Source organism: Idiotropiscis lumnitzeri, chromosome 16 (assembly GCF_059441095.1).
Source record: "Idiotropiscis lumnitzeri isolate Australia: NSW breed Sydney's pygmy pipehorse chromosome 16, RoL_Ilum_1.0, whole genome shotgun sequence".
Taxonomy (NCBI): Eukaryota; Metazoa; Chordata; class Actinopteri; order Syngnathiformes; family Syngnathidae; genus Idiotropiscis; species Idiotropiscis lumnitzeri.
Genome location: NC_142406.1, coordinates 840,405 through 863,558, shown reverse-complemented (window position 1 = coordinate 863,558; position 23,154 = coordinate 840,405). Strand labels below are relative to the sequence as shown.

General features: G+C 42.8%; 1 pseudogene across 1 annotated transcript; it reads right to left on the bottom strand.

Annotated features, from left to right (window-relative positions):
• Window positions 1-567: 567 nt before the first annotated feature.
• Window positions 568-22,923, bottom strand: LOC148320814 (uncharacterized; annotated as a pseudogene). The gene is made up of 4 exons (XR_015846833.1): window positions 22,510-22,923; window positions 18,759-19,175; window positions 18,620-18,679; window positions 568-2,386 (listed from the first exon to the last, which is right to left on the bottom strand). The product of XR_015846833.1 is annotated as an uncharacterized LOC148320814 (transcript).
• Between the last annotated feature and the right edge of the window lie 231 nt (window positions 22,924-23,154).

The window sequence follows — 23,154 nt, the reverse complement described above, 5'->3', positions numbered from 1 at the left end:
CACAAATTATCCAGGGACAACCTGCGCTAACTCCAGTTGTCATCAGGTTGCCAACTCCTGACGTACCAAAAAACTTTGATAGAAACTGAGACTACGTGCGTTTCGCTTTCTTAATCTTCTTACACCTCACCCTCTAGTTCTGTTGTTCTTTTCACATTTTTACACCGTGTAATGAAGGTCTGTTGAGCAACTGGAAGACGTGATTTTATTGATGAGTGTGGAAGGCACCGATTTCATAAGCACAGTTTCTTCTCACTCTGAAAAGCACAATGTTAACAAACGTTACAGGCAAAGACAATTATTTTCATTTACATGTTTGAAATAAACACAAAAAACATCATCATTAAGACACAATGGTTCTTCTGTCACTGAGAAAATTCACTTAGTGTCCGCAAAAGACCTTTGCAAAATTCAATACGTCATATTTTATTCAAAATCACTTTTGCAGCTTACCACTAAGTCAGCTCCAATCAGTTTAGTTTTTTTCTTTTTTGAAGATTCAAAGATCACTGCTATTCTCCTCAGCACACTTGTCTCTCTCAACATTTAGTGGAGAATCTTTTCGCATTAAAGGTGCAACTGATTGGCTTGTCTTCACTGTGCGTTCTTGTGTGGCTTGTTAAATGCGACTTTCGGGAGAAGGTTTTACCACAAACAGAGCAAGAATAAGGTTTTTCACCACTGTGTGTTCTTGTGTGGCTTGTTAAAGTTGACTTTACAGAGAAGCATTTTCCACAAAATGAGCAGGAAAAAGGTTTTTCTCCACTGTGTGTTCTTGTGTGGCCTGTTAAATGTGACTTTTGAGAGAAGCTTTTCCCACAAACTGAGCAGGAAAAAGGTTTTTCTCCACTGTGTGTTCTTTTATGTTTTGTTAAAGTTGATTTTAGAGAGAATCCTTTGCCACAAACTGAGCAAGCAAAAGTTTTTTCTCCACTGTGTGTTCTTGTGTGCCATGTTAAATGTGACCTTCGGGAGAAACTCTTGCCACAAATGAAGCAAGTAAAAGGTTTTTCTCCACTGTGTGTTCTTGTGTGTTTTAATAAACTTGACTTTCCAGCGAAGCATTTTCCACAAACTGAGCAGGAAAAAGTTTTTTCTCCACTGTGTGTTCGTGTATGTTCTGTTAAACTTGACTTATGAGAGAAGCATTTTCCACAAACTGAGCAGCAAAATGGTTTTTCTGCACTGTGCGTCCTTGTGTGGATTGTTAAATTTGCTTTTTGAGGGAAGCTTTTGCCACATTCTGAACAGGTAAAGGGTTTTTCTCCACTGTGAGTTCTTGTGTGCCTTGTTAAATGTGACCTTCCAGAGAAGCATTTTCCACAAACTGAGCAGGAAAATGGTTTTTCTCCACTGTGTGTTCTTGTATGTTCTGTTAAACTTGACTTATGAGAGAAGCATTTTCCACAAACTGAGCAGGAAAAAGGTTTCTCTCCACTGTGTGTTCTTGCGTGTTTTATTAAATTGGACTTTCCAGAGAAGCATTTTCCACATACTGAGCAGGAAAAAGGTTTGTCTCCACTGTGTGTTCTTGTATGTTCTGTTAAACTTGACTTATGAGAGAAGCATTTTCCACAAACTGAGCAGGAAAATGGTTTTTCACCACTGTGTGTTCTTGTGTGGATTGTTAAATCTGACTTTTGAGGGAAGCTTTTGCCACAATCTGAGCAGGCAAAAGGTTTTTTTCCACTGTGTGTTCTTGTGTGTTTTATTAAACCTGACTTTCCAGAGAAGCATTTTCCACAAACCGAGCAGGAAAAAGGTCGTTCTCCACTGTGTGTTCTTGTATGTATTATTAAACTTGACTTTACAGAGAAGAATTTTCCACAAACTGAGCAGCCAAAGGGTTTTTCTCCACTGTGCGTTCTTGTGTGCAGTTTTAAAGACAATTTTGAAGCTAATGATTTCCCACACTGAGAACATACACAGCATTTGTTGCTAGTGTGACATGCCCAATCACCTTTGGCTTGTTCATCGCCATCATCATCATCATCATCATCAGTGTCAGGAGATTGTGATGACGTATCATCATTCTGTGCTTGTGATGGTCCCCAATAGTCTGCAACACCTTCTTTTGTGATATGACGACTTGAGCTGTGACATGCCCTCTCGCCTTTGGCTTGTTCATCATCATCATCATCGTCAGGAGTTTGTAAGGGTGTGTCATCACTCTGTGCTTGTGATGGCTCCCAGTGGTCTTCATCACCTTCTGTTGTCATGCGATGACTCAAGCTGCTGCTTGGAGGCTCCTCCCCAATGTTGTCCTCACTCTCAGCCTCGTCTTCATCTTCACCCTTTAAAGGGACAAAGGTCAGTGGCTCCTCCTTTTTGATGTGAGTCAAGTCAGGCTCCTTTTTCACAGAATGGAGATATTTTTCACCGACGTCTGCAGGACAAAAAAAGAAACAAATTTGATTTGGTCAAGTCAAACCTCAGGCGGTGACTTTTTTTATACTTTATATATACGAGTACTGTCAAGTGATTATGACTAATTAATCACAAAAATATTCCATGATTAATTGTGATTTTTCGCATTTTTCAACTACTATTTTTTGCAACACTTATAACAGATATTTACTTGAATAATATCTTGGAATTGATGCAAAATAACCAAATATTAAGTATATTTAATTCAAAGACTGTTCTAATAACTTTGTTGGATTCTTGAATACGATCTAAATGGAGACATCTTTGCAGACATTTATTTTTGAAACATTTCTCAAAACTGCCCACAAGCGCCACACTCCAGCAGTCTTGGATTTTAAGGCCCAGTGGTAACTTAAACACAGTGTTTTGTTCTGTGACGTGCTAAAGACATCTAATATGGCACAATATTTGCAAAGTATGCAAATTATTTTTCAAGTAAATCAAACTGAGTTAAAATATTTAACTGAGTTAAATTTTTTGGGATTAACACCTGCAATATATATATAAATATAAATTATATATATATATATATTATATAAATATAAATATATATATATAAATATAAATATATTATATATATATAAATATAAATATATTATATATATATATATATATATATATATATGTCCTGCCTCTGCTAGGCAGATGATCTCCTCTTATTCAGACTTCCTGTTTGTAGTCCGTTACTCTCTCTAACTTTACTTATTTGGTTCCGTAAAGTATGCTGACGCCTTTAAGAGCAACGTAGTCAGTCACATGGTTAAAAATCCCGGAAGTAGTGCCGTCGTGCGAACGTTGCCTCGTTTCTTTCCGCCAGTTCTGTGGGTCATTCTAAACAACTACATCTTGAGCAGCCGTGGCATCGTCGGTATGTCTTCTTATTTTCCTTTAAGTTTAGCAGTTTCATTATATCTCATTTTAGTAGTGAAACGTGTGTTATAAGACGTGAGTCAATCTGCTTAAAGTGCGCAATTGGTTTCATACTGTCTAGCAGTTAGGTTGCTTGGTTGCAGTTCATTTGTTGTTTAACAGCGCCCTCTAGTGGCCATTCTGTGTCATAATTCTTGCCGTGTAAAATATAACAGCGTGTCAAGTTCAAGGATGTTTATTGTTTACAATAAATATACACTAATTTCAAACGCATACATTTAGACTGTTAAAATCAGTTTATTTTCACATTTGATAACAAATGCTATAATTGTCTGTTAATTAAGTTATTCATTTGTTTCATATTGCTGATTACACCCTTTCAATTGTCAATAAACCTGGAGTCGACTGGTCAAGCTGGTGTCCAGAGTCTTGATGAGCGGAAGGTGTTGAGCTTACTGCCTTCGTGTTCAGGGAACTTAAGGAAGGCACGACAGTGAAACGACGACCTCATCGCTGAAGATAGTACCAGTTACACGTTGGACACAGAAAATGGACCACAAAGAAGAGTCAATAAAAAGCAAATCTCACGGCCGATGTTCATCCATAGCATCTACTGGGAGTGCCGCAGTCCGGGCACGTGCCAAAGCTGAGGCAGCGAAAGCACGCCTTGCTTTCGCTGAAGAAGAAATCGTCCTTAAAATGGAAAAGGCGCAATTGGAGGCAAAAATGGAGAAGCTCTCGCTGGAGAAAGAAGCAGCTGCTGCTGTTGCCGAAACAGAGACTCTAGAAGCTGCTGTGGAAGAGAGTGAGCAAGCCAGCAGAATGCTCCAATTTGGAGAAGGTCCCTTTAACTCTGTAGAACGGACCAAACAATATGTTGTGGAACAATCAAGACAACATTCAGTCACATTACGACAAGAACATGTTCAGGATGAACCGGGTGAGCTAGACGCAGAGTCCCTGTTCTCTTTCGATACGACTGGACAGCTACACAGAGATCCAACAATGGCACAACATCTACACTCTCAGGACAAGAGCAATCAACGATGTATGGAGCCATCGCCACAAAACTCTATCCAAGCTCAAGGTCTCAAAACAGAGAACACTCCAGCCGGTGCTAAACTCCTCACCCACATATCACCAAGCAGAGTAGCAGCTCAGCAGTCCCAACGCACTCCAGGCACGCATTCGACGCCCAATCGTGCACATAGCTATCACAACGTTTACCAAGCGGCCAGCAACAAAGTTCCTCCACATCCCATCGTGCCCAGCCATTTACCACAAAACGCCAATCTCGACCAATCAGGCATAAACGAGTTTGTCAGATTCTTCACCAGGCGTGAGCTGGTTATCACAGGTATGACCCAATTTAACGACCAGCCGGAGAGCTACAGAGCTTGGCAGCGGTCCTTTCAAAACGCAGTGGCGGGACTCGACCTAACATTCAGCGAGGAAATAGATCTACTGGTAAAGTGGCTTGGGAAAGATTCAGCAGAGCATGCAAAACGTATTAGGGCCGTTAATATTAATCGTCCCCAACAGGGACTGCAAATGATCTGGGACAGACTGGATGCATGCTATGGAGCCCCTGAAATGGTGGAAGAGGCTCTCTTCCAACGCATCACCAACTTCCCAAAAATCACCAACAAAGATTATATGAAACTTCACGAGTTCAGTGACCTACTGATGGAGCTGCAAGCTGCGAAGGCGGACGGAACCCTCCCTGGCCTTCACTACCTTGACACGGCAAGAGGAAAAAATCCACTGGTTCAAAAGCTGCCCTATAATCTGCAAGAGAAGTGGCTGTCGATTGGATCCAACTACAAGCAACGCTATCAAGTTCCGTTCCCTCCCTTTTGCACCTTTGTTGACTTCATATTTCACCAAGCTAAAATCAGGAATGATCCCAGCTTCAACTTTGTTGGTCAAGTGGACACCTCGAAAGCCGTCAAGTCTTTCAAAACAAATAAACTAAGAGAAATCTCAGTTCACAAGACAGATGTATCCACTACTGAAAACAGAACTGGAGATGAGAACCCTGATCGCCAGTGCCCCATCCATAAAAAGCCCCACCTACTACGTAAATGTCGGGCTTTCCGCGAGAAACCCATCGAGGAAAGGAAAGCATTCCTCAAAGAGAACAAGATTTGCTATAAATGTTGCACGTCAACAAAACATATGGCAAAAGACTGCAAGTACACAGCTACATGCGCCGAATGTGGGAGTGAGAAACATAATTCTGCACTTCACCCTGGACCAGCACCGCAGACTGAGGAGCCACTTCCCTCTATACAGCATGGCGGGGAGCCAGCTTCTACAGAGTCTTCCGAGGTCACAAGTAGCTGCACTCATGTCTGTGGTCGAGATCAAAGTGCCCGGTCATGCTCAAAAATCTGTCTCGTCAAGATCTACCCTGTCAACTGTCGTGAGAAAGCAATGAAAGTCTATGCAATCCTCGACGAACACAGTAACAGATCCTTGGCTCGTTCAGAGTTCTTTGACACTTTCAACATACAAGGGCCCTGCTCTCCGTACTCCCTCCGCACCTGTTCTGGGGTGACAGAGACCATGGGGAGAAGAGCTTCAGGCTACCAAATCGAGTCTATGGATAGTAAAGTCAATCTACCGCTACCGTGTCTCGTGGAATGCAACGAGATTCCCAATAACAGATCTGAGATCCCAACACCCAATGCTGCATCCAACCAACCCCACCTCAAATCAATCGCTCATCTCATCCCAACACTCGACCAGAGTGCACCCATTATGCTTCTTCTCGGGCGAGACATTATTAAGGCCCACAAGGTCCGCAAGCAGATAAACGGCCCTGGCCATGCTCCTTACGCCCAAAAACTCGACTTGGGATGGGTGATTGTCGGAAATGTTTGCTTGGGAGGTGTTCACAAACCTGAGACAGTAAATGCCCTTTATACAAGGACACTAGAACAGAAACGCCCCTCCATCTTTGAACCCTGCCCAAACGTCTTCCAGGTGAAAGAGCGATACAGTCAGCTCCAGGGTTTCAATCATCCTAAACTACAGTCAACAGAGAAACTTACCTGCAGTAGAGAAAACGAGCAGTTAGGATCCACTGTGTTTCAACAAACAAAAGACGATAACAAGGTGGCGCCATCTATTGACGATATGTTGTTCCTGAAAATTATGGAAAAGAACCTAAGGAAAGATAAAGACAACAGCTGGGTAGCTCCGCTGCCTTTCAAGTCACCAAGGCGTCGTCTTCCCGACAACAAAGTCCAAGCTTCAAACATACTCTCATCACTAATACGGAGTCTCAACAGAAAGCCAGTGATGAAGGAGCATTTCTTCACCTTCATGCAAAGAGTGTTCCAAAATAAACACGCAGAAGCCGCACCTCCTCTGAAGGAAGGAGAAGAGCGCTGGTACTTGCCGACCTTCGGTGTGTACCATCCAAAGAAACCGCAAAGCATCCGTGTGGTGTTTGACTCAAGCGCCCAGCATGGAGGAGTCTCATTAAACAACGTGAAGTTGACCGGACCAGACCTCAACAATAGCCTGCTCGGGGTCCTCCTCAGGTTCCGGAAGGAAGCCGTAGCAGTGACGGCGGATATTGAACAAATGTTCCACTGCTTTCTCGTCAGAGAAGAGGACCGCAACTTCCTTCGGTTCCTGTGGTTCAGAGACAATGACCCATCCCAGGACATCATCGAGTACCGCATGAGGGTACATGTATTTGGGAACAGTCCCTCTCCTGCAGTGGCCATCTACTGTCTTTGACAGAGTGCAGAAAAAGGCGACACAGATGTCAAACAATTCGTTAACCGGGACTTCTACGTAGACGACGGCTTAAAGTCATTCCCGACAGTGAAAGCAGCAGTGGACCTGCTCAAGAGAGCGCAAGACACTCTCTCAAAATCAAACTTGCGACTACATAAGATCACCTCGAACAAAAGAGAATTGATGGAGGCCTTCCCATCCCGAGACCACGGGACCAACTTCAAAGACCTAGATCTCGGTTCTGATGATCTTCCCATGCAGAGAAGTCTGGGCCTCAACGGGGACTTGATGTCTGACACCTTCACCTTTAAATTAAGTGATGAAGAAAAACTTTTTACACGCCGAGGCGTCCTGTCGACTGTGAATAGCATCTACGATCCTCTCGGGTTCATCGCCCCAGTCACCATTCGGGGCAAGGCTATACTTAGAGAGCTGACAGACAACCACAGCGACTGGGACTCTCCCCTCCCTAACGAGATGAAAGAGATGTGGATCACATGGCGATCCTCTTTAGACAACCTTGTCAGTCTCCGGATACCTCGGACTTATGCAGGAACATCCCTCTCAGAAATGTCACACAGAGAGTTATGCATCTTTTGTGATGCCTCAACTATGGCAATTGGTGCTGTAGCTTATCTCAGGCTAACAGATGCAGAAGGCATAATCCATGTGGGTTTCGTCATGGGAAAGGCAAAGCTGGCTCCTCTCCCTGAACACACAGTGCCGAGGCTTGAGCTCTGTGCAGCCGTCCTTGCAGTGGAACTTGTTGAGCTCATCTCCTCAGAAATCGACATACAGTTGGACAACACTACCTTCTACAGCGACAGTAAGGTAGTTTTGGGATACATCAAGAACGAGACGAGACGCTTCTATGTGTACGTCAGTAACCGAGTCCTGCGGATAAGGAGGTCCTCTCGCCCTGAGCAGTGGCAGTATGTGCCCACGGAACAGAATCCTGCAGATATTGCCACAAGGTCAGTTACTGCCGCGCGTCTCCCAGAAACCAGCTGGCTGAGCGGCCCTACGTTTCTAAAACAACCCATGAAAGTCCAGCCTGAAGAAGACACCTTCGACCTGGTGAACCCTTCAACAGACCCAGATATTCGTCCCCTGGTGTCCACAATGAGCACGACCATGTCGACCAAACATTTAGGCTCGCAGCGCTTCTCTAAGTTTTCGAGCTGGAAGTCACTGACCCGCGCTGTTGCTCGCCTCACTCATATTGCTCGCCTCTTTCAGAAGAGTCCCTTAACCAAACGAAGTAGTTGTAAAGGCTGGCATCATTGTCACCTTGCCATCTCCATCAACGAACTTTCACAGTCTGAAAAAAACATCATCCACGTTGTTCAAGAAGAGTTCTACGCACTCGAGTACACCTGTCTGCAAAAGAGGGAAACTCTTCGAAAAGACAGCCATCTCAGAACCCTAGATCCCTTCATCGATGCCGATGGCCTACTGCGAGTCGGAGGTCGTATCAGAGAAGCACAACTCCACCAGGAAGAAAAAAATCCTCTTATTATCCCTGGCAAACATCATATTGCAACACTCTTGGTCAGACACCACCATGAGAAAATTCGACATCAGGGACGACCGTTCACCGAGGGAGCCATTCGAGCTGCCGGTTTCTGGATCGTTGGTGGGAAAAGGCGTGTGAGCAGTGTGATCCATGGGTGTGTCACGTGCCGTAAATTACGTGGCAACCCGCAAACACAAAAGATGGCGGATCTTCCGGCAGACCGTCTGTCTACTGATCCTCCATTCACGAACGTTGGCTTAGACACGTTCGGCCCATGGACCGTGTCTTCACGCCGCACAAGGGGTGGCCTCGCACAGAGTAAGCGGTGGGCGGTGTTATTTACCTGCATGAGTGTACGAGCTGTCCACATAGAGGTAATTGAATCGCTCGACACCTCAAGCTTCATAAATGCTCTCAGGCGTTTTCTAGCTCTGAGAGGTCCTGTAAAGCTCATCCGTTCTGATCGAGGAACCAATTTCGTCAGCGCTTGTAAGGAGCTAAAGATTCCCTCGAATATCGACCACTCTTCAGTCGAGAAGTTCCTCCTGGACCAAGGATGTGTATGGGAATTTAACGTTCCACATGCCTCTCACATGGGCGGATCATGGGAGAGGATGATTGGAGTGGCACGTAAGATCCTAGACTCCATGTTCCTCCAGCTAGGAACATCAAAACTCAGCCACGAGGCACTCATCACATTGATGGCAGAGGTTGCTGCTATCATCAACGCCAGACCTCTGATTCCGGTGTCTACTGACCCAGATGATCCTCTCATTCTCACACCAGCAACTCTCCTGACCCAGAAAGTGAGTCTTCCTTCAGCTCCAGTGGGAGACTGGATTAAGGACCTCCACAGGTCCCAATGGCGCCAAGTCCAACATCTGGCTCAAACATTTTGGGATAAATGGAGGAAGCAATATCTCGCATCACTTCAGCCACGGCGGAAGTGGCAGGCTCCCCACCCAGACCTTCAGCCTGGAAGCATTGTCCTTCTCAAGGACAGCCAGTTTGACAGAAATGAGTGGCCCCTCGGATTGATTACTCAAGTGTTTCCCAGTAAGGACGGCAAGGTACGTAAAGTCGAGGTCAAGGTCCCCAGGAGAGGTGGAACTCAACTCTACCAACGTCCCCTCACAGAGACAATTCTCTTACTTGATCCTGACAAGAAATAGAACTGTTTTGGGCTTTTATGTTGTGACATTCGAGAATGCCAAGCGGGGAGTGTCCTGCCTCTGCTAGGCAGATGATCTCCTCTTATTCAGACTTCCTGTTTGTAGTCCGTTACTCTCTCTAACTTTACTTATTTGGTTCCGTAAAGTATGCTGACGCCTTTAAGAGCAACGTAGTCAGTCACATGGTTAAAAATCCCGGAAGTAGTGCCGTCGTGCGAACGTTGCCTCGTTTCTTTCCGCCAGTTCTGTGGGTCATTCTAAACAACTTGCTACATCTTGAGCAGCCGTGGCATCGTCGGTATGTCTTCTTATTTTCCTTTAAGTTTAGCAGTTTCATTATATCTCATTTTAGTAGTGAAACGTGTGTTATAAGACGTGAGTCAATCTGCTTAAAATGCGCAATTGGTTTCATACTGTCTAGCAGTTAGGTTGCTTGGTTGCAGTTCATTTGTTGTTTAACAGCGCCCTCTAGTGGCCATTCTGTGTCATAATTCTTGCCGTGTAAAATATAACAGCGTGTCAAGTTCAAGGATGTTTATTGTTTACAATAAATATACACTAATTTCAAACGCATACATTTAGACTGTTAAAATCAGTTTATTTTCACATTTGATAACAAATGCTATAATTGTCTGTTAATTAAGTTATTCATTTGTTTCATATTGCTGATTACACAATGTATTTTGTGATTGTCAGTTTCACCCTTTCAATTGTCAATAAACCTGGAGTCGACTGGTCAAGCTGGTGTCCAGAGTCTTGATGAGCGGAAGGTGTTGAGCTTACTGCCTTCGTGTTCAGGGAACTTAAGGAAGGCACGACAATATATATATATATATATGACCCTTTGTCCAGCTTTCTCATGCCCCCTCACCCAAAAACGTGTTCACATAATGTATTTGTCACAGTCAATTCGAAGCATATATGACTTTGGCCAGCAGGGTGTGCTAACATGGACTCTGCAATGCCTCAAAGTGATCAGGTTCAATGGTCGAGAGAGTTGCTAGTCCATGCAATAGGCGCATCGCATGACAAGGCGCCTCTATTGTTTTGGGGGAAATTTGTGACCTTAAAGTGCGCCTTATAGTTGCGAAAATAAGGTAAATAAAATTGCAGCCCTCAAATATCATCTTAATCAGATACTTTCTGAAAAAAAATCTCTAAAGCCTTCACATTTACTAAGCAGACCTACAGGGTTCGAAGTTAACTTTAAAAACTGCTTGCCCATAGGGCAAGTGCCACTAAAATTTGCCTTGCCCGAGTGGCCAAATTACTTGCCCAACTTGGGCAAGTGACAATTTTTTTTCTCTTGCCCGAAGATTAAATTACCTTGCCCTGAGTGACTTTTTGTATGACAAAGTGTCTAATTACAAATTGCATGAATTTTTTGTTCGGACAGTTCCTGCCTAGAAAGAATTAAAAATACGTTACAATCATAAGGGTTGCTTATATAAAAATGTATCATGTATTAACACAATTAGGTGTCTGCTGACCCAGGATTATGTTATTCCTTCATGAGTTCTATGTTGCAGACGTTGCAGGCATTAAGAAACAGTCAATGAAGCATATGTCCATAAGGAGCTGGCAGCTGGCAGGTAGAACTGATCCTGTGAAAGCTAGACTAAGAATAAAATGTTTATGGTTGTAAAATGTGTGCCACAAATGTAAATAAACATATAATCTGATAAGCATAAATTAATCTTGTTTTCATCATCAACCATGAAACCCTACTCACAAGAGCAAATGTATCATCCTGTGCAGTTATTGAAAATGTTAATTGTAGTTTTAATAATTAACACATCTGCATGTTAAATTGGGAAAATGATATTACAGCAATCCAGATTATCAATTTTAAGTGCAGGAAAGCCTATTAATTGAGTAATCACATGAGTAAATTATGAGTGTGGGAAATTTGTGTATTCCTTTAAGACCAGTGCCTGTGGTGCTGCCTCCATAAGTTTCATAGCATGAACAGAACACAGTCACTGACACTATGTCAGGTCACATCATGGAGCTAATGAATTAACAGCTAGTAATGAAATATTACTCCCTTCCTTACTCACAACTGAATTGTCTACTTAAAAATATTCAAGCTATTTTAGTCATGTCAGAGGAATCCGAAATGTTCGGATTTGAACGAACTCGTCGCCACTTATAAACATGCACAGAAAGATGCGCAGAAGGTAAGAAAACCTCCGGCTGTCAATTTTCGGCCGAAATATCGTAGGTTTTTGTTGTGTTTTTCAAACTTCAAATGAGGATGCAACTACAGCGAGTTCCAATACTGCGGGATTTATTGACGTTCACTTTAACTCGACATTCACTGAACTAACTGATCCCCGTAGCGCCCCCCCATTGCCCCCGATAAGGCCAATGGACCATACCACCACATAAGGGGGTGTCTGGGTTAAACCATCACCATACAGTCACTACAAACAGATCACACCACAGTTATCATCGAAATTAAAGATATTTGACTGCTTTAAAAAATGCTTGCCCGGTCGGGCAAGTTGCCCATAATTTTACCTTGCCCGTGGCCAAATTTCACTTGCCCCGCCGGGCAATCGAGAAGCGGTTAACCGCGAACCCTGACCTATTTTGAATTCTGGGATAAACCGCATAAGTTGTTGGCAAGGTAACTGCGGTAAATATAAACTGATAGGACCATTCATAAAATAAAATCACAGTCCGGCTCTACTGTAACTTCACATAAGGATATTAATGACACATTTTATCAATCTCATAAAAAATTGTACACGTCTCAAGCTATTGCGTCTGAGATTATAAAGCAGTTTCTAAATAAGTGTAAATTAACCAACATTGTCAGAAAAGGACCAGAATTCACTAGAGTTGGAAATTACAGAGAAAGAAATAAGAGAAACGATTCAGTCTTTAAAAATGGCAAGAGCCCTGGAATATGGAATGAGTTCTACAAAAAGTTTAGGAATATACTAGCACCGTATTTGCAGAGGATGTATATGAAGTAGGGCTGGGCGATAAACCGAAAATTTACCGTTACCGAAATTTATTACAATGACCGAAATCATTTTGCCCATGTCGGTAAATTCGGTGAATAAAAAAAGAAAAAAGAAAAGCCTTTTGTCTGCGGCAATGTTCATGCCCCTTTAAGACCGCTACAGCGCCTCTAGTCATGTGACTCCACCCGTCTGTCGCTCTCGTTGCTGGCGATTCAAATCCAGAAGCTTTCTCACCACCCACAACACAACCATGCTGTCCTGAAAGTTCAAAGTGAGAAGCAAGGTTCGACAAGTGACAACAGCCCATGAACGGAGGCGACACCATACGAGAGAACGTCTCAGAGGTGGACGCGATAGCCTAGCACATAGCTAAAGATAAAGCTCCTCTAGTTACGTGGCGCGCACAGGATTTAAACGCTTCATGAAAGCCGTATTTCCCGATATGGACTACATCGGGCCGGGAGCTTAGACATGTCAAGCATTTTGCATCTACATCCGACTTGTGGTCGGGTCGCAACATGGATCCCTGATTGAGCCTAACTGTGCATTACATAGATGACAAGTGGCGACTGCGCACCAGAGTACTCAGACGGCACATTTCCCCCGATAATGCCCACTTGTTTATTTGGCTTGCATTGACATTTTCTTTCATTTTATTTAGCGTTTTTTTATTTGCCATTATTTACATCATGAGAGCATCTTGGCGCAATCTATTTGCAGAAAAAGATTTTGCAAGAGGTACCCTTTTTCTTTGTGACATTGTTCAAGTCATGCAAAGCAAGCTCAGGGTTCGCGGTTAACCGCTTCCCGATTGCCCGGGGCAAGTGAAATTTGGCCACGGGCAAGGTAAAATTATGGGCAACTTGCCCGACCGGGCAAGCATTTTTTAAAGCAGCCAAATATCTTTAATTTTGACGAAAACGGTGGTGTGATCTGTTTGTGTGCACTGTATGGTGATGGTTTAACCCAGACACCCCCTTATGTTTTGGTATGGTCCATTGGCCTTATCGGGGGCAATGGGCGGGCGCTACGGGGATCAGTTAGTTCAGTGAATGTCTAGTTAAAGTGGACGTCAATAAATCCCGCAGTATTGGAACTCGCTGTCGTAGCATCCTCATTTGAAGTTTGAAAAACACAACAAAAACCTACGATATTTCGGCCGAAAATTGACAGCCGGAAGTTTTCTTACCTTCTGCGCATGTTTACAAGTGGCGACGAGTTCGTTCAAATCCGAACATTTCGGATTCCTCTGACATGACTAAAATAGCTCGAATATTTTTAAGTAGACAATTCAGTTGTGAGTAAGGAAGGGAGTAATATTTGATTATTGGCTGTTAATTCATTAGCTCCATGATGTGACCTGACATAGTGTCAGTGACTGTGTTCTGTTTATGCTATGAAACTTATGGAGGCAGCACCACAGGCACTGGTCTTAAAGGAATACACAAATTTGCCACACTCATAATTTACTCATGTGATTCCTCAATTAATACGCTCTCCTGGACTTAAAATTGATCATCTGGATTGCTCTAATATCATTTTCCCAATTTAACATGCAGATTTGTTAATTATTAAAACTACAATTAACATTTTCAATAACTGCACAGGATGATACATTTGCTCTTGTGAGTAGGGTTTCATGGTTGATGATGAAAACAAGATTAATTTATTCTTATCAGATTATATGTTTATTTACATTTGTGGCGCACATTTTACAACCATAAACATTTTATTCTTAGAGAAAAAAATTTTTCACTTGCCCAAGTCGGGCAAGTAATTTGGCCACTCGGGCAAGGCAAATTTTAGTGGCACTTGCCCTATGGGCAAGCAGTTTTTAAAGTTAACCGCGAACCCTGCAAGCTATTTGGAATGTTCATACAAATGATTTTTGTACTTTTATTTTTCATTGAAAGTAAAGTGTACCAGTTGGTCAATAAAAAAAACAGTCAATATGCAATTCCTGCATTTATTTTGATTTTAGTCCACGTGGGAATTTATCGTGCATGTATCATTATCGAGGTAAAATTGCTCGATTTCTCGCGATATTGATTTGAGGTCATATCGCCCAGCCCTAATATGAAGGCCTCTGAAGTTGGTACATTACCACCGACATTAAATAGCACTCATTCCAAAGAAAGGGAAGGATTTACAGGAGGTAGGATCATATAGGCCAGTGTGATTACTTAATACTAATAGGCCTGCACGATATGCGGTTTGAACGTCGCAATTGCGATGTCGCATGCGCAATAGTTATATAGTGCAGCCCTACTTAATACCAATCAGACAATCTTGACTAAAACTCTAGCTCCGAGGCTTAGCCGTGACATAACAAAATTTATATACCCTGATCTGACAGGGTTCATTCCTAACAGACATTCCTCCCATAATTTCAGACATCTTTTGAATATTATATATTCCCCTAGATGACCTAAGGAAGACCTATTTATCCTGAGATTAGATGCAGAAATAGCTTTGACTGCGTGGAATGGTCCTATGTATATGCTGGAAAATGTTGACTTTGGAGCCAGATTTATTTCATGGGTTAAATTGTTTGGCTGGCAACCAGGATGTCCCCCGCCTACTGCTCGAGGACAGCTGGGAGAGGCTCCAGCATGTGCGTTAGATGTCGGCCTTATTTTCTCCCGAGGGAGCTCACACTAGTGATCATCACTGCTGTTTACATCCCTCCCGATGGTAACACAAGCACGGCGCTCTCGCTACTCGCGAGCGTCATCAACAAACAACAGTGGGCCCACCCTGATGGCATTCATATAGTAGCGGGAGACTTTAATCAGACCAATTTAAAGACTGTACTCCCAAAGTTCCACCAGCATGTTAAGTGCCCAACGAGGGAAGAAAACACTGTTGATCATGTGTATTCAAACATCCAGCACGGGTACAGAGCCATCCCCCTCAGCCAGTCAGACCACCTGTCCTTGCTGCTCACACCTGCGTACACCCCTCTCAGATGCAGATTCAGGCCCACAACAAAGACTGAAAACCTGGCATGAGACCGCCATGGGTGAATTACAGGACTGCTTCCATCTCACAGATTGGGACCTCTTTGATCATCAGAACCTTGCTGTTTACACACAGTGTGTACTGGACTACATCAAGTTCTGCATGGAAACTGTGTCCCTGAACAAGACCATGCGGACTTTCCCAAACACGAAACCCTGAATGTTCAGCCAGGTTCGTTCACTCAAGGCCCGTGACACTGCCTTCAGGTCAGGTGACAGAGCTCTGTACAGTGTGGCTCGTGCTGACCTGAAAAAAGGCATTAAGCAAGCCAAAGGGACTAAAAGAGGAGGCGAGAGTCCCACCTTGCCAGCAACAGACCATGGGAGGTGTGGCAGGGTCTACAGAGCATCACCAACTACCGAGGAGGTAGCATAACACCAGTAGACCCGAGTGCGTCGCTGGCGGAGGAGCTAAACTGCTTCTTATATTAATGTTAGGCCAGCAGAGATGGCCTTGACGGTCTACCACTGAATTATTGTTATATTGCACTGGAAAGGGGAGCGCTCCAATCTTGTTGTATGCTGAGTATAATGACAAAAAAGTTTATTCTGATTCGAGCGCAGTCCCTGCTTGCTTTAAGGACACTTTACTTTGTAGAAAAGGAATGTCTGCCGGAACCACTTTTGTTTCACAGCAGCACTTTGTTATTCCTACTTTGGCTGGAATTTTAATCGTTTTCATGGCATTCACAATTTTTCTATCTCCAAATTTTCAAGGCTTGCTGCTTTCCATGCTCGTCACTTTTTGTTTTTCACTTTCATCCAATCCCAGTCAATAGCGATCCAACCATTTTTCTCCACAGACTGTCCCTAGTACATGCCGTGTCAATTACAGCAGATCCAAGAGCTTCGACCGCGAATATCTCATCATTTGATTCCTTAGAAAACAGTGTTACGTTACACTCATCAGGTTGTTTGCTGTCCTAATTTTCACTTGTCATCTTCTTCGTCTTTTACCTTGTGGTATGTGCTCTGACAAATTCCACACTTTGCACGTCTTTTCTGAGTTTATCAAGTGGATTGGTGCCCGCAAATGACCCCCTAGCATGCTTATTTGGGGTTCGCGACTGTCCTCTTTTATTGTCTATATAGTAAGCAGCATCTTCACTCACGTTAATCGCTCCGCCTTATGTCTCGCTCTTCTCGCCAAACACCCGTTTGAGTCCGGATTTCATGTGCGCAAAGGTATGCGTTCCACACACAGTTAAAGCTAATTGCTTGTCTTTCACATCAAGTCCGGCAGTGTCCAGCAACTTATATGCCAGAAATGTGCCAGACGGAACCATATTGAACAAATCTTGTTGCATTTTTTGTTCAAAGTCTGCAATGTATTCCCCCATCGGAGCAGCAGCTTCCTTTTTTATCTGGCTGAACACTGAGTACGCTTCATAGGCCCGGTCCTTCTTCCTTAGCCTCTTCCTTACGTCTTCTGTAAGCGCACTCTTGCAACTGGATGAGAATCGCCCAATTAACAGAACAAACAGGGAAACAAATTTAACTTCATAGTGATTACAATCCAAATTGACAAATTACCAATGACAAACATGCCTATAAATATGTCACCACGTTTTCTTTTTTTCAGACCCAAAAACTTTTTTCTGGTGGAGAGCAAAACACGCGTACCTCGGTGACAGATTCGGCTGTCACATCAGCCTTCAACAGAGCTGTCACACTTCAGTGCAACGTGTCTTAAAATAGCTGATCGGGTTGGGGAACCTTCATACCAATGCTCCCTGAGGCGATCAAAACTGCGCTCCGGCAGGGCATGGACCAAACATAGTAATTCCAACAAGCTCCCTTTCCTCCAACTCTTCAAATACCTGGATCCCCTCAGATAAGTTTGATATTTCGCTTTCCGAGTCAATTTCTGACTGGCCTAATACACTTTCAATGGTGAGCAATGCCATACTCCCTTGGTATGACGTCACACTTTCAGGTTTGCCGCTCGGCAGAATCTAACTTTGGAAAAACTATTATTTTTTTCAAATATACTAAATAAAAAAATGTTTGTGCTTTATTATTTGTATTATGTGGAATTACTTTACTTTTGACACAAATAGATTTGATTTAACATTTACTTATGTCACACAAGGTCTTTAACTTTTGATTGATTGCGGTATGGGAAAAGAAAAGTCCAGAATCTCAGTCAGAAGTTACATAGTGTTAGAAAATAAATTATCCTTAGTGAATGAACGGATGAAGATGAGGGATTGAAAACTTTTTTCATCACTGCTTATCAACACACTTACGCTTAATCTTAACCGGATACTTCAAAGAGAATCTTTGCCACAAACTGATCAAGAAAAACTTTGGGCAGCAGTTTGGGTTCCTGTCTGACTAAAATGTCCATGAGAGAATCTTTGGCCACAATCTGAACAAGCAAAGGGTTTTTCATCAAAATGCGTACTTGTGTAACTTCTTAAGTGTCCCTTCTCTTTGAATCTATGACCACAACGTGAGCAGTAAAAAGGTTTATCACTAGTGTGGGAACTTTCTGTGTGGTTACCTAAGGCACCTTTTTTCAGAGAATATTTGTCACAATCTGAACAAACAAAAGGCATTCTTGTCTATGTTTTTAAATCTCCCTTCCGGGTGACTCTTTGGCAACAAACTGAGCAGGCAAAAGGTTTCTCACCAGTGTGGGTTTCCGTGTGACTATTTAACCTTCTCTTCTGAGAGAATTGTTGACCTCAAACTGAGTAAGAAAAAGTGTTGTCACCACTGTGTGTTCTTGTGTGATTACTAAAGCGTCCTTTCACTGAGACTCTTTGGCCACAATCTGAACAGGCAAAAGGTTTCTCACCTGTGTGTATTCTAGTGTTTTTTTTTTATCTCCCTTCCGGTTGAATCTTTGACCACAAACCAAGCAAGAAAAAGGTTTCTCACCAGTGTGGGTTCTTGTGTGACTTCTCAAGGTTCCATTCTCTGAGAATCTACGGCCACAAACTGAGCAAGAAAAAGATTTTTCACCAGTGTGTTTTTGTGTGTTGTTTCAAACATCTCTTAAAAGCATAGACTTTCATACATTGAGAACATCTCCAGTGTTTTTTGTCAGTGTGACAAGTCAGATCACCTTTACATCCATCATCATCAGCGTCGTCACTATCTGATAGTGGTGCTAAGAAGCCGTCTACTTGTCTCTTCCCCCAGTGGTCGCCATCACCTTCTGCTGTCGAACGTTGAGATGAGTTGTTGCAAGGAGGCTCCGCCCCTTTCTTCAAGGGGTCACTAGTTGATGGCAACTCCTCCTCCTCTTTAAAGTAACAGGGGATATTGACCTCGACTATTATGCAAGGGTGTTCTGGCTCCTCCTCTTTTTTGATGTTGGTATAATTCTGCTCATTTTGCTCATTAAGGTGGGGATCCTCTTTGTTTTCCTCAACGTCTTTAATGTGAGGGTGCGCTGGGTTCTGCTGCTCAGGATAAACATCTTCAGTGATGCCTACAAGACAAAAACATTTTCACTTTATCTATTTGTAATGCACAATCCTCAGTAGTAGATCAGAACGTCTTTGCTATTGGGCGGAAACGGTGTATACATTTTTTCAACTAAAACGCACATAAACCTTTTTGAGTTTTCGTCGACTACATTTTGGAAAACTAGACTAAAACCTTTTTGGGGTTTTGTCGACTAAAAATAGTCGAATAAGAATGACTAAATGTGACGAAAACAAATCAGCATTTTCATCCAAAAGACTAAGACTAAATCTAAAATGCCTGCCAAGAACAACCCTGGTAAAACGATTTATATAGAGAATAAAGGTTTTTGGAGAGCCAGATGAGTTAAGATTACTATTTAGTGTTGGCATTAACAAACTCACTAATTGATGGTAAATTATTTTTTGGGAGGGTGGGGATGGGACGGGTGTGGCTATCCTTGGTTATTAGTGCAAAGACTTGAACAGGGTGCGACATTGCACATTTTTGAGTGGTGGTTCTGTCAGAAGCGGAACTCCCCTTGTATATGCATGAAATAATGCAGTAAGTTTTATTGAGTTGTTTCATATATAGTGTCTTTAACTGTATTAGTTAAGACCCTTTCAGAATGTATTAGCGGAGGAGGACAAGATCTATAATAAGCTCAATTTAGATATTTTTGGATCAGGAAAGAGATGTTAGATATTTTCTTTTTTATCTATTTATTTTGGAGTACCGTATTTTTACGGCCACAAGACGCACTGCATCAAAGGGCGCAACACCAGTTGAGGGTGCTATTTCCGTATTTAATGCATATACTGGGTGCTCCGCAATACAAGGTCAGCCCGCGCTAGCGCAGCCCACGCTAGCTGTAGCCAGCTCACCAGGACTCAATCCCTTAAGGGATCGCTGCCAGAGGTATCACTCCAAGTCAATGACAGATGTCCTGAAACTATAAGGAATCACTGCCAATAACACTAGCTCTAACCAATAAGAAGTGTCATGGCAATACATCTACTAGACAACGTCAGGGGAGGGACTTCCCTGGTCACCACACTCCTTAAAGTCACGGTTTCAAATCAAAACCAAAAAAACTCAGCATACAAGCAAACAATGAAACAAAGAAATAAGATTAACACAAGACATGTATCGCTCATGCCATCTATATACACAAAAGAAATTATAGCAATGGCTTCTAGGGAGCCACTCGGCCTTAGCCAATTACAGCAACGGCTTCTTGGGAGCCACTCAGACTCAGCCAATCACATGTTGTTTAGAGAGATGTGCATGGCTGTTTAGAGAGATGTGCATGTTGTGCTTTGGGCTTTTTGCAGTGTGTTGTCTAAATCTGGGACGTTTCTTGCTTGCAATAACATAAATGATAAGACAGACTACAACATTGTGGACAGCTGCCCTTTTGTCCAGCTTTCTCCTACACCATCACCCAAACACCATAGTCACATAATGTATTAGTCACAGTCAATTCAAAGCATAGATTACTCAGACTTTGACCAGCAGCGTGTGCTAACATGCACTCTGAACAGCCCAATGAGTAAAAAGGCTGATGGTCGATTGTGATGCTCAGTCCATGCAATGGGCGCGTCGCTTTACAAGGCGCCTTGTTTGTTTTGGGGAAGATTTGGGACTTTAAAGTGCGCCCTATGGTCCGGAAAATACGATAATTAGGAAATAAGTAACGACTTGATAGCTAGCCTACTTTTAATGGGGAATATGGCAGCGGCCCAGAATTAAAGCACACGACGCTCCGCGGTGCGCACCGTTCAAGAAGACCACCTCCAGGGTTCATCGATGTGGAGTTTATCCAAAATTGACGCCGACTCGTGCTGCAACGCTGACAGCTTCATGAAATGGTTGCGAGTGGTGTTGGACGCGAACGTGCATGAGTGGAAACAGCCAGGCATCATGGGCACCAAGTCGCCGGTAAGAAGCTAATTTTGTTATGCTAACGTCGTCTGTTTAGCGACCAAAAGCTAATTGAGAAGAATGCACTGTTGTCACCCGTGGGGGGTGAGAGGTGTCAACATCGATAACTGGCGGCCTCCTCAGACTTAACAAAAGATTAGCTTAGCTAAATGTCCAAAATATAACCAGGCTGGGTTTGTGTGCACATTCTTGCTCTTGTCCACTTCAACCTGTGTAAGTGGAGAATCGATTGGCACGGTGTTTTGGATTTTGTGGAGGTGACCACATGAGCTCACATTTGATGTCAATAAATCCAAACTATTGTGCAGAACGCTTTTATACTTTCACAGGGTAAAGTGGACAAGAGTATAAATGTGCATTTGCATATTGGTGGCAATCGGTCGCTGTTTTAGGCAACAGAACTGACAAAGCGAGCAATAGCCCCTTTTCCAAAATAAGTTTCCGGTAAGAAAAGTTCCTGTGGCCCAGGTGGTTTGCATCTCCACCACAACTTATAGTTCTTGCTAAATCATGCAAATGTGACTGATGACGTTTCAGTGGGAGATGTTGCGTTACTTTGTTACTCATTACCCACAATCCTATGGCTCTTAAGCATCATTGCAGTCACACAATTCAGTCAACTTTAATATTGAGTCGTAACCGAAGTTTAATGCAACAAAAACTGAATTTTTCGAAATTGTGTGTAATGGTCAAATTTTGAGATTTCTTTGATGTTTATTTTGAAATGCAACATCAGATTTTAATGAAAGTACTTTGGTTGGATGCCTGAGGTGATCAGAATCAGAATCAGAACCAGCACTGGTCTGGTTGCGGTAAAACGAAAACCTAATTCTTATTTTTTTTTTTAATATCAGTTGTAATGTCAGTCATTGATGCACATTTAACATTAATTTCTCTTTCTATCCCAATTCAGAAGATTTCTTGGTGCAATTCTGAGTCCGTTTGCATTCCCCCTAGGTAAACTTATTGTTGCCTGTCCGCAGAGAAGCTTAATAACATTATTTTAAGTCCAAACTACTGGCGTGCATGCGTTGGCTTCTTTTTATTTTAAAAGTGCCCAACAGCACGCGCTTTGGGCGTATTACCGTAATGCACAGTATAAAAAATAACAGTGGCGGCTGGCTTGGCTTCATCTTTGCGAGTCCAGGCTGGCCTGACTGTCGCGAGCAAGCCAACCACATCCAGTACCGACACCGGCGATTGACCACAGCAGAATAACCACGGCTTTGTATTAATAATACATATAACCGTGATTATTATTTTTGTCCATAATCGTCAAGCACTACCGCCCGATATTGGATCTTAATAATGTTTTACGAAACGTAACACAATCTATAATAAGAATGATTTCGTCAAAAAAAAAATAGATGGGAGCCAATAGTCATTAAACACGTGAGAATGAGAAGTTCACAAACCTGCTCCGTGGAAAACAACTCGATGTTCCATCTTGCAAAAGTGACGTTGTGGATTAATGTTCTCTTCTGCTACACAAAGTTCCTCCTTGAGCCCTGCTGTGTTTCTTGTACACATTTTCACAGGACAACCACAACACGGTGCAATCGATCTATTCGGAGCGACATGTTGCTAAGTGTCTCTTTGTTAGCGGCGAACAAGCTAAGCTAAGTTAGCGAGAGAAGCTTCAACCAGCATCCAAGCGAGTTTATCCGAACACGACGATGTAATTAATTCTGTGTTAGCCCAGTAAAGTGGTGGCGGGCATGATTTATCGTAGCTCTTGTCTGTTTAGTTGAAATCCAAGAAGAATAATTTAGTGAAGCGCGTATCCATTGTCCAATAATCGATTTGCGAAGCCCCGACAGTGCGCATGCGCAACCGGTCGCCCCCGCCCCCTTCATTTTTTTTTTCATTGACTCAAAATCACAAGAAATATTACAATGTCACATATTAAATCGGACAAAATATATGATGACATTTTATCAGTAAATTTATTCTCAGTTACAGGTGTGTTTCGTTCTGTTCTGTCTTATGACTATACAGAATGATGAGAGTGCTTTCATTTGCTCACTGATTCTTTATATTAGTCAAGTCAAGTCAATTTT